The sequence below is a fragment of the Anopheles merus genome, chromosome 3R, assembly GCF_017562075.2.
Source record: "Anopheles merus strain MAF chromosome 3R, AmerM5.1, whole genome shotgun sequence".
Classification (NCBI taxonomy): Eukaryota; Metazoa; Arthropoda; class Insecta; order Diptera; family Culicidae; genus Anopheles; species Anopheles merus.
This window is the reverse complement of record NC_054084.1, coordinates 15,211,678-15,228,281: the sequence shown is the minus strand read 5'-3', so window position 1 is coordinate 15,228,281 and position 16,604 is coordinate 15,211,678. Positions and strand designations below refer to the sequence as shown.

Sequence of the window (16,604 nt, the reverse complement as noted above, 5' to 3'; positions counted from 1 at the left end):
GTACGCATCGCTTTCGTTGCCCTTTTTGCTGACCCTAAATCACTACCGCCACGCCACAGCGGCATCAAATTCGTTGCGACTAGGAAACACGCCGCCGACAAAGCAAGAGGGCCACAAACCTTAAAAGAAACACAAAGTAGAACTTCAACCTGAACAACAGTCTGAAAATCCACCAGCACCGTTCGGCTCAGGGCCTCCGTGTTGTGTGTCGAGCATTAAATTATATGCACCGTGCCCACACACACACACCCATACAACCTCCAGATCGTAAGAATTACAGTGGAAAGGCATAACCACATCACTCGATCTTAGTTTAGTTTACCTTTTTTTTTCGGAGTTTAATTTTATACCAATATCTTCCACATGCACCAGAGCACCTTAGTTTTGTGCCCTTCGAGAGGGCTCCACCACACAGTCGTGAGGTATGTGCCTAAAATTAAAACATACACGCTTAGCTGGAAGTCTCTAGTGATCACACACTTGAGCTCTCGGGGGGGTTACGAGAGTGGAAGATCTGCTTTTACCGTGATCATGTGCAGTAGGCGGCCGACACACAGTAGTAGAAGGTGCACACTCGCTTGAGCCCATCAGTCATGACCTAGAGCAAATGTGTTTTTCAAGTAAATATTGGTAGAAACGAGCCGCCAAGCCGGGGGAAAAGGAGGACACAACTCCGTGACCGGGATACACGGTAGCATACACAGGAACAAACATCCCGGATGAGTCTGCAGCTCATCATTAGTTGGGAAGACAAATTTAGATACTTCAGCGTTTTGGTATAGTGTCGGCCATTGAAGGTACATTGAAAGCCTTGGTGCATTTGTAAGAGAGCGCTGTGGCAGGTAGTCTACGGGGAGGTTCTTAGAAGTCCTAAAAAGAAGGTTAGCACCAAGGTAGAAGATGTATGTGAGGCGAGAAAGAAGCTATGAAGGAATTTGAGTTAAGTAAATGCAACTTCAGAACAATATTCCTGATGACTGTATAAGGTATACTGTAGAGTAATAGAGGATAAAAGTTCAGTTTATTGAGTAAAAGAATATCTTATCATTACATTACATGGACCAATATGGGCTTTTCTATGCTAAAATTCAACGTAACTTAATCAAAATGTAATAAAAAATGTAAACTTCCAAAACCTGTATTCAAATCTGACTCAAATCCTTAATCTTTAATGATTAGTTACATGGACCCTGCACATGGTTCAGGAATAAACAAGATTCGGAGTTCAGATGACTAAAACAGATTTTATTTTGGAGTGAAAACCCAATGCCTTTATGGAATATTTAAGATAATAAACCTGGTGGTAAAGAATGTGATTGTTTGTTTGAATTTTAGAGGTTCATATTTATTTTTAAATTGTCTCAAATGTAATTCTTAATGACTAAACTAGTCTGTTTGACGTTATTGTATGGTTTTTTATTCAACATAACATCCGTCTTTGCTTTTGACCTTGGGATCCAATGGATCATATTAGACAAATTGATAGCTGCTACGTATGATGAACCCGGGGTATAAACCTATTTCGAACAGTAAACCATACCATTAACTATTAGGTCGTGGCTCAATGGAAACTAGTTAAAATTATTCCATACCGGCTCTATGTAAGACCGTTTCCCTTCAAAAGCCCTTTTTGTTCACATTCTTGAATATATTTTTCTGGTTTTGCAATCTACATCAACTTCCATTCAACAGGAAATGCATTAATCTCGATAAAAGACCACAAAAAACCAGTAACTAACTAAATCAATTGATAGTCTTCGACTGCTTCACCTTACAGCAGCTTAACCATATGCCCACTGGAAATGCAACTGCACCCGTCTGCTTTCCTCTGTGTAATGTATGTTCTCTTATGTTCCTGCATCGGGCGTGCATCGAGTTGGATACAGTCGATTAAAATCATACAGAGCGCAATACAAAAAAACCAAAACAAAAAAACAGTCAGCTCATTACACCAACACACATACACAAAGGCAGCCACACAGCTGTAAAAAAAGTAGCAGCAGCTGCAAAGGAAACGATTATATTTTCCGGTTCTGGTGTATTTATGTTTTCTTCCACTTTTTGAATTTTCTTCGCCCCTGCCCGGTGTGTTCGAGTGGACTGGTGGTTCCAGCACTGGCAACATGGCGACTGAGCCGGTATCCGGGCCTATGTTTTATGTATATGTGTATGCTGTGGTCTCGCATTTCAACGCATTAATGTGTGAGGCTTTTTTTTGGTTTATTCGTCTCTCCAACATTTCTTTGATCCTTCTCCCCCTTCGCGCGGTGTATTCTATTTCGTTCCGCCAGTACGGTTTGTTTTGTTTTTCTAATGTTGTGCCCTTTATTCTTTCACCTCCATTTTGATCATATGTTCCTGTTGTGTCAGTGTGTTTGTGTGTCCGTGCTACTTTTGTGTTTATCGTGGCCATCAGCCGCATAACAAGCTGCTCAGAATATTGCTCGTTTTAGCTATTCAGAATACTCGGCTTGGATGCACTTTCACCTGCAACTTACTTAAAAATTCGGCATAATTGAACGTTAAATAATCCAGATGCCAAATGCAGTTAATTGATATCATAAATAGCCACGTTTTCCCTACAACTCACAGCAACAACAACAGCATCCATTTGCGCAGCAAATACCTTTCGCATGTCGAATGTGCAATTGTGTTGTAACTACACTGTGCGCAATTGTCCGGTACAAACCGCAGCCGCCCCCCCCCATTACCTAAAATAGTTGCTACATTTTTCCTCAGCTCTCCCCCTCCACACCCCCGCCCAGATGGTAACCAGACTACGTGCATGCATCCCGCATCATCCGCCCCGTGCACGCGATCCGCGATTATCACCCGGATCGTGCGACAGCACAATGTATAGAAAGATGGCGATACATTCGATAAGCACATGCGGCCAACCATGCGCCCAGCAAATCGACAACAATGCTATTCCCGGTTGTGCGACCGCCTCATCATCAAGGGGGTAGCAGGCGGCACGACACCGCGGGTCACGTTCACGACCCGTACGTTTGCCGGGCACAGATTATTTGCTTGTACTGGCATTTTTGCATTCTGTGGTGGCGTTGTTACTGCTGCTCTGAGGACACGCCACAAGCGCGCCCATTATCTCGCTGCAATCGGTTGTTAATAAGAGCTTGAGGCTGACGTGAATTTCCACAGGAAGGATTTTTTTTATTACAGTTTCTCCCTGATGCCAAATCAGTTTTTGGTGGTTTTATTTTTGCCCTAAGCAGAATAGTGGTGGGTGAACAATTTTCAGAACTAATGTCGGAAAACAGTCGATAAAGCCTCAGTAAAGTTAAGGCACGTAACCTGTTCTCTAATCTCAATGTTGTCCATGAAAAAAACATTCTTTGCGTGCTTCTTGTCGTGGGTTATTTTGTCTGTTGCAGATAAAGCTACAAATTCTTGTTTACTTTTCGTCAGTCATTTCCTTTTTCCCAGGTGCTGTTGAGGACTGCGTATACGAGTTTCTACAATGAAACATTTGAAATTAATGAAAAAAAAATATTTGAATCCACACAAAATCAGACGAGAAACGGTAACTTTAAAGCGCTTTCATGATCCTAACCTCTTCACTCATTAAGTGTCATTCGAAGCCCGGGGCTAGACAACGACATCCGTGACACGATCCTCTACCGGTCTCTCCAATTAATTGACTTCGCGGATGATATCGACATCATCGGCAGGACAACAGCGAAGTTGTGTGAGGCGTACACCCGACTCCATCGCTCAGCTGCAAGAATTGGATTGAGAATCAATGCGATGAAGACTGTTTGCCGGTGACTCAGTCCATCTGGGAAGCAGTGTATTAGTTGACGGCGACAATCTCGAGGTAGTAAAGGAGTTTTGCTATCTCGGGACGGTCGTTATTTCGGACAACGACATCAGCAGTGAAATTCGGAGACACATTGTACAGGCGAATCGTGCATACTATGGGCTTAACCGACTGATGAGATCCAGAAGACTTCGAGCCTGCACGAAATGTGAGATATATCGCAAATTGATTCGCCCGGTGATCCTCTATACACACGAGTGTTGGACAGCGATCCCCAGTTTGGCATAAGGCGCAAGGGAGCACAGCGAACTCGATGGCTGGATCAGGTGAAGCGAGAGATGTAGGAGATTGGGTGTCTATATGGATTGGAGGCTGTAGGCAGGGACCGAGCATTCTGCAGAATAATTGCTGATCAGGCCATGTCACGACGACATGTTCTAGCGTAAGCTGCCCGTGAGCAAGAGAGAGATTGATGCTTGGCGTCTCTAATTATGTCAACACTCACTACTCACTCTACACACTACTCAAACAAGCAACAAAGTTTGAAAATTTTGGGAAGACTAGGTTTTAAAATGTTATTAAAGTTTTAAGCCTATTTGCATGCACAAAAACGCCGACCAACATAATTTTGGATTTTCAGTATAATTGAAAGACAGAAGTTTCAGCTATTTTACTTCGAACATCTAAAGAACTAGTCCTTTCCAAAAAATGAGGAACTTACAGGGCTTCTCTAGTCAGGTCAACAACATAAAAAACCCCGTAAAATACATTTCAACAGTACCAATGGTAGCAAAAATGACTTGTAATTGGATGCTCATAGGGGAAAAATTGACAAACAACCGACAATACACAAATGGCATTTTAAGGATTGGCTATGAAACATACAACTTGAGTTCCCATTGCCACCCTATATTTCTAGCCTTCATACATAGCTGCATTCCTACACGAAATGTTACTGATTCATGGTCTAACCAACTACGCGGTAATGGTTACCTATCCAGCACCGATGTGCGCAGTAGTTTTCCGCCACGAATGCACTCTGACATACTGCTACAGTGCATTAAATGTTATGCAATCGATTGTGCTTTCTCCACCACCAACACTCCTTTGCCTAGGTAAGTGTCCTTTCCCGCACGGTCGAATCGTAAATAAGCCTCCCCCCCTGTGGGGTTCCCATCGAACGCTTTCCATGTCAACGTCCCTTTTGGAAAGTTGACCGCACAACCCAACGTGGAAAGGTCTCAGGAGGCGGCGAAATCAGACACCCACAACACCCACCTCCTAATCGGACATCCCTTTCGCTCGCTGTTCGCGATTTCAACGTTTCAACGATCCGTCCGTTGCGCGGTCGTCGAGACCAGACCGATTGGCGATTTTTTGAGTGGCGGAATAATTTCACTTTCCATGCGCAGCCAGGCCCACAGGCCGAAGCAGCGTAAGTGAAGCATCGTTAGCCAGGCAGCAGCCTTCTTATCGACCATCTGGCACCGGAGTCGAAGCCGGAGCAGCAGCAGCCGCAGAGGTGAGCGCATTCGTGCACCCACCGCAATCAAGTTAATTTATCGAAAACGGTCTGTCTAAACCACTCCGAGATCGACTCCGCATGCTCCCTTTTATGCTGCGCGATTATTTATCCTCCCACCTCCTTCCCGCGCGGGGAAAGGGGGTTCAACGATCAATTGATCACCGCAAATGTTGCGCGGTTTGGGGAGTTGTAGCCTTCTTTTTTTTTTGCTTTTTTCGCGGAAACCACGAAAAGCCAGACACTCTTGTTCGGTGCTCAATAGACATACACCAACACGAGGTGAATTAGGAGAGGCGTTTGTTGCAATTGGCGGTGCAAAATTGGACGCTCATTACTACTCGGTAGAAAATCCGATCGCCCGGCGATGGAAGGCAGATGCGGCAAACCGGGTCAGCAGACATACAAAATCATGTGTGGATCTGCTGTTTGGGTGTGTTTGTGTTTGCGTATGTACGTTTTCCGCCGTCCCGAAGGTACAAGCCACTTTCCGGGAGGCGATAATACTACCACGCACCAGTTTCTCGGGCTCGGACTCAATTCGGGGGTCTGCTCTGGTTCCCTAATCTCGGCTTGGCCCGGTGCGCCGTAATTGTACGTTACGAAACCGTACACCGTGCTGAAAATTTGCACCGCTAGCGCCTAAGTGAACGCATACGAGATGCTGCTGCTGCTGCTGTTTTCGCTAACGGAGCGCAGCATAAGCCGTTCGGAGCGGGTTTGAAATGCGCCCATTGACGGCCGTAAAGTTACGTTTAGAGAGTACTTTAGCAAAGTTCCGCTTTGTGTTTTACGAAACATAGGTCTGATTATGATGTTAAAGTTCAACTGAAAAGTAGCTTTAGTATAACATTTGTATCATAAAAGCCCTTCCAACATTTTGTTGATTCAAAAAATATCTACATTAATGTATACTTTTTACATTATAAACTTGATATACAATCGAACGTTTAGCAAGGTAATGAATGGAGTGAAAGCAATTTACATACTGACGTATCAGGCACTAAAAATAACAGCACGGACCGTTGGTCTAAAGAATACACATATAGAAGCCTAGAAAAACAGGTAGCAGTTGAATTCCTGATCAATTCATCTCTTAGAAACAAAGACCTAACCGGTTACGTAGTAACCAGAAATCCTTTTTAACTTCTTCCGCATGAGAACCTTATGTAACTAAAGGCAGGAGCACGATTTAAAGAGAGTCCATGGACCTATGGTTTATGTTGAATACCGCCTTACAGATCTTGAGGATTATTAAATTTAGCACTTCAAATGTTAACTGCCATATCAAGCAACAATGCCTAATCCTATGAGGAGAGGTTCAGATAGGAGGTTTTTATGTTCTATCCGTACCCCTCAGAAAGTTTGTTTGATTGGTCACGACATTCATAAAATCGTATGCATGGTTTTTGGAACTTCTTGGATATAGTAAACGTCACATCTTCTTTGTTGATCACTCTACTAAAGCGATCTTCCGAATTCTGAAAACACATATTTTACCCTTTTAATATAACGCGAGTATCTTCTATATTGATCTACCAATTCCTTTAATCTGTCTTGAAGATATATGATGTATGTTTGGATGCATTATAGATATCCAAATGAAACCAGTATCTATGTATCTACTACTGATTTGAACGGATTGTCTGGTGTTATAATCGTAACATTAATTACCCCGATATTCTGAATTTGTGCAGTAGTCATATGAATACATGGGTTTCACACATTAATAATAGATCAATTAAGAAATGATTGAAGAAGCAATATTCTTCAATTTGAATAAATGTAATTTAATGATTGTTAGATTAAGAATCTACAAACGTAATATCATAAAATTCTTGTTAAATGCTATATTATGAAGACTTCAAGCGATTGGATGAAACCTTTGTAATTGCGTTTCATACCTACGTTGTTTATGAACTAATGACGTAAAAGAACATCTGGTTACTCTATGCACGATGCCACTTACTGCGACGGTTACGTACGGTGACAGAAAAAAATGGAATCGCTTTGCGCTATCGCTGCATCACTTCAGGCCTATCTATTACTGTAAAATTCATAATCAAATCAAACATAATGGTCGCAATAAAATATTGACGTACCAGTTTTCTCTATCACTCGCTATCAATCACCGACAGCATTTGATTGAGAAGCAAATAATAAACAGTCCAGCTGCCGTTGCATCAAAGCCCTTCAAACGGAATGGTACTACTACTACGGCGTACAGCGGAGGAGCCCCCAAAAAGTGAAATGAAGAAAAAAAGAACGGTTTACTCAAACTATCTACCATCGGTCAGTAACCTCTTCTTGTACCCCACTCCATCCGAGCTCTCTGCTCTCTATCTAATCTAACTGCACCGTACACAGTTCTCGTACTTTCAAAGCTCGAATCGATCGCTGCAACAAATCAACACTGCACTGCAGCACACCCACCGTAGATCTATTTGCCCTTCGAAAGATCACTCACTTTGTGGGAGGGGAGTAGGTGGGGCTCAAAGGGGTGCAGCGCTAGGCCGCATTTCTCATTGCTCGTCTCGCGAGATGGACCGTCGCCGCACTCTGTGTGTGTGTGTGTGCGAGCGCGTCTCTAATCTCGAAAGTATCACCCCGATGTCCTCAATACACAGTCCGTGAGATGGGCGATCGTGTAAGCAGCAGAAGCAGCACCCATCCATCCTGCTTACCATTCGCGGTTGCGCTTTGCTCGAGCAAAATCTTGAGAAAAAGCCAAATCAACTCGCTCGCTCCCCCGCCATGGGACGAACACGGCGGGAAGGGCGGGGTGCTGTGAGAGGCAGAAAACGAAGCAAACCCCATGTCTCGCTCGTGCCTTTCGAATCGACGGGGCCACAGGCAGGCCAGTGCCGCGTTTGGGTTTCGATACGATCCGAAAACCAACCAAACCGGATTCATTACGATGGCCAACCCATTCACGGTTGGGGAGCATGAGGGGGTGGGGACCCCCCTCCACTGCAATCCTTTCGCCGATCCGAACTGGTCCGAAATAGATTGGTTCGAGTGGAGGTAGTCTCAACCCTATGCCTTCCAACCCCCGCCACTTCGCTTCATCTGCTGCCCTGTTGCAATCTGAGCGCCGGTCACGACGCACTGGAAAAAGGTGAAACGGTGGCGCGATGTCGTCTCACCCAGGTCCCCGGCGCGGTCAAAGCCCGCGCATAGAGAGAAAAAAGGTGTGAACCGTGTTTTCAAACGTTTATTGGCAACATGCCACCGTACGTATGAGTGAGTGTGTGTGTGTGTGTGTCTGTTGCAATCTCCCCGTCTAGGGTTTGTCTAATGCCCCGGAGCAATGTATAAGGAAATTTGGGTACCGTTTCGAGTTCAACGTTTTGGCGGTCCCCTTTTTTCCTGTTTTTATTACAATCATTTAGTACAGCAGTGTTTGAAAAAGTGATTTTAAGTTATCGCCGTTACGCTTTACTCTTCACCGCAAAAGGTCAAATACACTTAACAATGGTACCATGAATGTATCGATTAGAAGCGGAAAAAGCTCGTCCAATGGTGGGCACTTTTGTCATCCAAAACCGTGCGTTGCTGACCGTGATTTGGTGCGGTGGTCCTCTTTCTCTCGGCCTGTGTGTGTGTGACCTCGACTGCCCGCGGCTGGATAGCAAATAATTTGACCACGGGAACGTGATGGACACCGACCTCACCACGGCACGACCAGTTCATTCAGCTCTAAATGACGGTGAAGCAATTCGTTTGGCTCGATATGCTTTTAATATACCATATTCAACCGTAACGTGACTGGTGCCCCAGAAGTGTCCCTCTTCCCGTATCGAGACAATCGACCATAAAAAATACACACACACAACCAACACAAGGGCAAACGTTGAGTGCTATTGTACCGGGCGGGCGATGAAAGTGATGCAAGTTAGGGGAGAGGTATAATGACGGAATACTAATGACGATAGATTAATCTGCATCATTCTGGATGGAAAGCAAGATATCTGGTAATAGCATGAAATTAATCATAAATAATACAGCAGCGAAATGTGAAGCGACATACATAAAACATCATCGTAGAACAAAGCGCAATTGAAACAAGAAGATAATGGGAAGTTTATTAAGGGAGAAAAAAATAAACAAGGAAACAAAACATAACAAGACCTAACAGGGCCCAATTAGAATTGCGAAGAGGCTATGATTCAATAAAATAAATAAATAAAAATAATTATATAAATAAAATCAACTCAATTAAACTCATGTCGTTGTAACCTCTAGCTTGAATTTATATTAAAAAATAAAAAAAATCAGAGAGAAAAAATTATCAAGAATAATCAAGAAACAGCAAATAGAATAAAACGCTATAGAAGATTCCAAGAATACAAAATCTGAAAAAAAATACATGAATAAAAAAGAAAGAAAATGAAACGTGGCTTAATACAAAAACAAAATAAAAGTAAAAAAAAACGGAAAATAAAAAAATAAACAACGAGGGGGAAATATTTTGAGAAGCGTATGAATCGTTAGCACAAGAAGTGTTAACAATACGGCTAGTAAAAAGTCATAATCAACATTAAATAAGTAAAATAAATAAATAAAAAAGAGATAAACAGTCCTAGAGATTTGGATTAACAAATAGAAATAAAACAAACAAACAACTGCCTAAAAAATGAAAACAATGAAACTTCGTTCACCCCATAAAATCAATGAAATCAGGCAATAAAAATGCAAAAAATAAAATTGTTCATAGAAAAAATTCTTTTAAACTAAAAATATCATAAAAATAAATAAAACATATGGGATAAAACAATATACTAGTACAAATAACTATGATACGCATTGCTTTTCTTATTACAGCAAAACGAACAGAATAATATACTAAACAATTGCAAGTTTAACAGGAACAAAATAAAAAAAAAAAAAACACTACACATTAAAAAAAATATAAAACATAGTATTTACCTATCCCGAACCTTGTACCCATATTAATCTTGATAGATGATAATCGCCTTTCTAACAAATGACCTTCTAACTAACAATGCAGAAAGAAAGTTGTACACAATCGGAAAGTTTGGACTGTCTTTAGTATGTATTTTTGTTGTTGTTGTTGTTGTACATGCCACTCCATCATCAACATCAACCGGTAGTGTCTAGGGTGTGTCTGGGTGTGTGTTGTAGCAACACGCCCCGGAGCCCCCTTTTCAAATGGGATCAACCCGTTGGACGCGACACGCCAGACCCTTTCCCAATTGTTTGTGGAAAATCTACAGCATAGAGCCCATGGAGAGGAGGGTTAGACTACCACACCGAACACACTTTCAACCCACCATCACTCGCCGGCCCGAATAATGGCATGCCGTAAGAGAGAGAGAGAGAGAGAGAGAGAGAGAGAGAGAGAGAGAGATAGAGAGAGAGAGAGAGAGAGAGAGAGAGAGAGAGAGAGAGAGAGAGAGAGAGAGAGAGAGAGGTGAAAGGCAAAAGAGGCAAAAATCAAACAAAAACAATCAAACCGCCCACAACTAAACGCTCCACCCCTCCGTCCGTCCGACCAACCCCCTTCTCGGTGGGTCTTGAGAAATGGCAGACGCCAGTCAGAGTCAAGACACAGTAGTCCCCACTCCTCGACTATTTCGATACAATAACAATGGCGCAGCCAACAAACCCCGTTGATCCACAATGAAGAGAAGACACGGGCGGGAGATGATGCTTTCGCCCTTTCCCCGTTCCTGCGCTGTGGACCCAAAAACAATGGGGCAGCCGCGATTCGGAAAGCCGATAGCGCATGACACGGTTCAGCGGCATCGGCACGGAGATGCATAAAGGATGCAAACGAGATGCCGGTGAAACTCGATTAAAATACTGCTCTGCCGCCACACGATCCGCAGTGGAAGGGGGACGCGAGATTAGATCGTTTCGCTTTGCTGTGCTAATAATGCTGCTGCCCAGCAGTCTGTGCAATAGAACACGATGCTCTATTGGGAAGTCATACTAGTGGTGGGAGCTCGGAATCGTACCTGCCCAATTCCGATTCTGAGCTCGGATAAAATTCCGGGGCCGATTCCGAAGCCTATTCCGGAACCAGTTCCGTAGTCGACTCTGGAGCCGATGCCGGAGTTGGGGAAGCGCAATTTGCTCCGGTAATTCTGGATTGACTCCAGAAATGAAATTAGCTCCGAAATGATAATCAGTTCTTGAATAAAAAGATTCAGTCTGGGAATGTACATGAGGATGGATCGTTCACAAATAAATTTTAATTCTTTGCGGCTATCAATACATAGCATCTTTGGACCCAAACGCCTATTATTATGGATATGCCAAAACCGATTCCGTTTCGAAGCCGATTCTGATTTCCAAATCAATTGCGAATCATGAGTCGGTTTTGATTCCAGAACCGATTCCGTTTCAGGATCCGATTTTGGAACCGATTCCGGAACCGATACCGCATCCGATTCCGGAACCGATTCCGGAACCGATTCCGGAACCGATTTCGGAAGCGATTCCGGATCCGATTTCGGAACTGATTCCGGATCCTATTCTAATTATGAAACCAATTACGATTCTGGAATCGATTCCGGAAATTGATTTCGAACCTACTATCCGGAATCGATTCCAGAAAACTTTGAAGCTAGCCGGAATTGGTTCTGACAAAATCATAATTTTTCCCATCACTGATACACACACACCGACTATACATACTTGCCAAACAAACGCGGACTGGTTGTGATGAAAATTTCAAATAATTAAACAACTTTACGTTTTTGAGACATTTTTCACTAAGTAAAAAACCCTCAGAACATGAGAGAGAGGGAGGAAGAATGACACGAGCTAGACAACACAGCAACCAAAACAGCAAAAAAATGGCTTTACCCCTACGTATTTCCGCAACTCTTATCATTCTGTGTCATTGATAAGACAACACACGATGCAATACACTACAGCAACTTGTTTTTGAAGTTTAACATCGACCAAACACACAGACACACACAGCGGAATAAGCGGGCGGGTGTACCAAGAGGGTTCGCTGTTGCCGCTGTCTTCGGCACCAAACAGAGCTACGATAATAGAATGGCGTCTTCAGCACGAAGAAATTGAGAGCTCTCGCTCGGAACAACACGATAGTTGCGGTTTACTTTTTGAATCGTTTTTTTGTTGTTGCTGCTGTTGCCTGTGTGCTACATACATACTTTTTTTCGATAAGAGGAAAGAGGTTCGAACGCTTGGCAGACCAAGGAGGCCGCAAACAAAGCAAAGCGATCAACTTTTATGCACCATCGTTCCGCGGTTTGCTAGCCCGACCATATTATGTTGACATTCTAAGCGGAGGTTAAACACAAAATGTAAGCATTTTACGCTGCACAAATAAATGGTAGAGCACTGTTGGGCCCAGACAGTATTAAAAGAGAAGTGATCTTTTTATTCAATAAAAAAGCATCCTCAGAAAAAAACAACCCAGGGATGTGGGGACCCCGCGGCATGTGAAAAGATAGAACATCCATTTAAAATGATGCCAGCAGAGCGAAAGCATTAAAAAGTCTTTCTCCAAAAAAAGGCAGACACATATGGAAGAGCATAAAATGGCTACAGCGAACGAGGCACACATACACACACACACACCCATACCGTGATGATGACGGTTTGTGAGGCGATCGTCGTTTGCCAGAGCATCGTCGTCGCCGGCCGGAGGAAATTGCTCGCTTGATTGAGGAAGTTGATTGATTCCGATGGCAGACAGGGCCCCAGAGCAAGCTGCCTCTTTCGACTCTCGATGGCCCTCTGTCCCCGCCCGGGCGTATCGCACATATGCATGGGGTATTTTACGCTGGCAGACACACATATCAGGTCAGCGTGATAAAGTTTGACAGAGCACAAAAAATAAATACAAACCAAAAAGGTCGTCCCGTTATGTGTGTGTGTGTGTTGTTCTCGGTCGCCTAATGTGGTTGTGTCGCTCGTTTTAAGGGTGTTCGTGGATGGCAACATCAGCCTGTGTTCCGACATTTTGTGCACTGGAGTATTATTGACTGGCCCTCGCTTTTATTAGCATCACACTTTGGAGATGATGTTTTTCCTACCTTGGTGCTGTTGCTTGACTGCGATCGTCTATTCTTCAACCCTTGTTAGAAAAGAGATTCAATTTCTGGAAAGAAAATTTGGGAATAAATTGAAAAAAAAACAATTGATTACTCATCGGCTCACTAGCACACTTTGGATTGACAAAACATTGAAAAACAATTAGCTGCGCCAGTGTTCAAACAGAGAGCCCCTTAAGTAAAGTCTACGACGTACGCGCGTCACACAGCCCAAACACCTTTTCCAGCCTAAATAAACAGTCCACCACTTAGCGCTGCTGCTAATAAAGCTAAAAATATGGCTTCCATGGCGATGCGGTCGCCCGAAACTGTTAATTCTTCAACCGGTCACTAAGCAATTAACATTCGGCATGACCTCGCGCGCACACCAGTTGCCAGAGCGAATCGTACGAATTGATTAAGGCTGACGAATCTGTTTACATCATTTGGTAGACGTTGACATTCGTTAGCCGGAGACACGGAGACACGGTGCCAGAGCATTGAAACAAGCCACGGATACGTACTAGTGATGGGCGGGTTTGACCCAAACCCGTTCCGAACGCGATCCGGAGCGCTCCGGGTCATAATTTTGGTTTCAGTAGGTTCAGTAGGTTCGCCAAAGCAAATACGACCCGTGGGTGCAACGACTTCAATAGGTTCGTAGAAGTTTCGTATGCACCCACCAAACCTACTGATCCTATTGAGCTCGAATGAACCTAGCGAACTCGTTGCACCCACACGACGGAATCGCATATGCTTTGCTGAACTAACTGAACCTACCGAAAACATTGCACCCATGAGTCGGAATCGATTCCAGCCTTGCTGCACCCGACTCTGGGTCGATCCGTTGGTAGAGTCATATGACCCATCACTATTACGTACGCATAGAATTAAATTTACATGTCGCTTGTTTGATTTTATTGTTTGTATTGATGCTATTTATGGGTTACGAATGTCTGGTAGCGAAATAAAAAAATAAAACCTAAACACATAAAAAAGAAAAAATAACAATTATCTGCTTATGTGTATAAAATGTAAAAACAGATACGAGTAGAGTATAATAAATACACAAATAACATAGAAAGAGTTCAAGAAAACAAAATGGAAAAATTATAACAATAATATAATTGACCAGAAAACAGGAACATTACACCGAACAAACCGCAAAAATATACATACAAAAAATATTACACCTAACCAAGTAAATGAAAATGTATCATTTTAACTAAAACAATAATGATGATTAATAACAACCAAAACAAGTATTAAAAATATAAAAAACTGCCTACTTTCAATTATATTGCACATTTAAAATCAAAACAAAAAATACGACAATATTGACAAAAAAAAATCATCAAAAATAGTAGCAGCCGGGTGATGTCATCCTTGAGGCGAGAGCATTTAAAAACCCATCGCCGGATGGTGCGCTGCAAAACCCAAATCCTCCTTTCACGCGGATATGAAATCAATCACTCCTTTCAGTCCACAGCACCACTTTTGTCTCGCTCATTCTCTCTCTCTCTCTCTCTCACACACACACGCACACTTATCCTTTCACAAAAGTACCCCTTATATGGTCTAATTGGAGAAACTACGCTAACCACAGCTTGTGTAGTAAAAAAAAGAAGGCTTTTCTATCACTTTTTGGGAGGTTTGCATTTTTTTCTATAGTTTCGATGCTCCAAGAAGTGTTATGGCAACTTCTCGGGGCTATCTGTAGCATTAGCATAAGTGACCGGTGTGACTGTTAGTTAAATAAATCTCTTACAAACAAAACAACCTAATTTCTCATGAAAAAACACGACGAGTACATATCCGAGAGGCTAAGCGATTCTTTCCAAGACAACAAACAAAAAGCTCAATGATGCAGCGTTCGAAGAATCTCGTCTCCAAACTAATTTGCACGCCCATGCAAATAAGGGAGGTTGGGTGCCTGCTGTGTTTCATAAACAAAACCCTGACTCTTTCCCTTGGGCAAAACATAACATCACCAGCAAGCAAAACACAACAATCTGGTAGCTCTTCCTCCATAGTCAGACCATTTTTCTCCCTGAAGCATGTATTAATCCCTTCCGCCCCAAGGCTTTGCTTTTGTATCCAGCGGTTACATACATGTTTGATTTTCTTGCAATTTTTCTTAACCACCAGGCACTGCAGCGGCGAGTCAAGAGTTCAAGCGACCATGACGGGGAGGCAGGCTGTAGCGCCACCAAAACGTGAACTGTGGTCACACAGTCACTCAGTTCGCTTATTCCAAACCCAAGAGCCGAGGAAGAGTGTAAGAGTGTATTGGTGTGCGCTCGATAGAGGGAAAAGAAAGTAGTAATCGACGACGACGTGAACGACGACGACGTGAACTCAACCACCCGCAACGACTTCAACTTCAGCTACAGCATCACTTTGATCATCGACGAAGTGCACAACACACCATTGTGCGCTGTTTGTACCGCGTCTTAAGCTTTTTACCAACGTCCTAACCCCTTCTTCCCGATGCTCCCCACGCACTTCGCCGACCAAACCAAACCAAAGTGCACCGCAACCATGGAGAACATACACACAACACGGAACGGAAAACGGACACAAACGGACAGGGGGAAAAAAAAAACAAACGGTTCGAAGGCTTCGTTTCGTTCCGGGAGAAATGGTTCTCCATATGGTAAGAGAGTGCACGTACGTATGTGTGTATGTGTCTGTGTGTGTGTGTATTTGCTTAACATATTTACTTTAATGACCATTACGAGTTTCCTGTCATTTGGGCCATCTCTCTCACTCAGGGACAGGCAGCCAGCCGCCGTAAGCCCTTCTTCCTGGTTCGCGCTCGTTGGAAGTGGTGGAAGTGGGAAATAAAGCGACAGCGTCTAGGGTTCACTACTTCCTCCTTCATGATTTCTTACCCCATTTTCTGGGTGGGGTATGGGTGGCGGTGTAATGGAAGAGGCGAATGCATTGTTTTCATTTTCCTCCCGTCTCTCTATGCACACACAATTTGCGAGGCTGCTGCTTCGCGAGCGAACTACAAAAAACTCACATAAGCAAAAGGTTATGCGTCACAGACAGCCTTTTCCTCATATCCCCAGAGTGGTCGGACACGATGAGCGAGATGCGGATGTGTCCGGGTGATGGAGCTGCGTCCATGGATCGGGTATGCAAATCGATGCAGTTTCGATCGAGACACACGAGAGAGAGGTTGGAAGTGGTTGTTTTTTAAGAAAGCGAACAATTTGAGGTTTATTGTGGACATTCAATTTAAGGCTGATTGTAGCTTTAT

The 16,604-nt window shown here is 43.3% G+C and overlaps 1 protein-coding gene across 1 annotated transcript in view; it reads right to left on the bottom strand.

Moving 5' to 3' along the window:
* The window catches only part of LOC121595155 (inositol-pentakisphosphate 2-kinase), a 110,626-nt gene that overhangs the window by 54,684 nt on the left and 39,338 nt on the right, over positions 1–16,604 (bottom strand). Inside the window, exon 2 of the mRNA XM_041918833.1 lies at positions 13,340–13,404. The gene's annotated coding sequence lies outside the window, so the exon portion shown is untranslated. The remainder of the gene's footprint in view (positions 1–13,339; positions 13,405–16,604) is intronic.